At 62.8% G+C, this 556-nt stretch overlaps 1 long non-coding RNA gene across 1 annotated transcript in view; it reads right to left on the bottom strand.

The window, feature by feature from the left end:
* The window catches only part of LOC107184218, a 23,431-nt gene that overhangs the window by 17,201 nt on the left and 5,674 nt on the right, over positions 1-556 (bottom strand). The gene's annotated exons all lie outside the window — the stretch shown is intronic.

Below are 556 nucleotides of genomic sequence, written 5' to 3'. Positions count from 1 at the left end.
GTGACTGTCCCACCCGATTCAGCGCCTCCTCCCCCGGAGGCCCAGCCAGCCGCAGGGGCCCGGGCCACCGCGCAGGAGGACCTTTGTGCGGCGGCCTCCGCCTGGCCTGGAACCTGCAGCATGAATCCATGCGCAGGACCAGCGCAGGGCCGCAGCTGGGACGCCGACCGAGCTCTCTGCAACCCCAGTTACAGCTTCTCTCTCTAGCTTTCCTGGGCCGCCATCTGACTAGGCCTCCTGGCTCACACTCCCCGCGCGGCCGTGGGCGGGGAAGTTCCTGGTTGTGTCCAGTGGAGATGCACCAGATAGAATCTAGCTGCAAAGTGGCACGGGACTTAAACCGGGAGCACCCAGCACAAGGCCTGGACCCTGAACGCAAGAGAATGCTGGCAGCTGTCTATTGCCAGGTGTAATGATACCTCCCGTGCCCAGGGGCGCTGCGCCACTTCTACAGAAAGGTACCTGTCCCAAGGGGGTTCAAAGCCGAGCGTACACACCCGGAAACCCCGCTCTTTCCACATGCCTGCGTTTGGGATATGTCTTTGAAGGCTGAGAA

The sequence above is a fragment of the Myotis davidii genome, unplaced genomic scaffold (genome assembly GCF_000327345.1).
Source record: "Myotis davidii unplaced genomic scaffold, ASM32734v1 scaffold1145, whole genome shotgun sequence".
In the NCBI taxonomy this organism is placed as follows: Eukaryota; Metazoa; Chordata; class Mammalia; order Chiroptera; family Vespertilionidae; genus Myotis; species Myotis davidii.
This window is presented reverse-complemented; position numbering and strand designations above follow the sequence as displayed.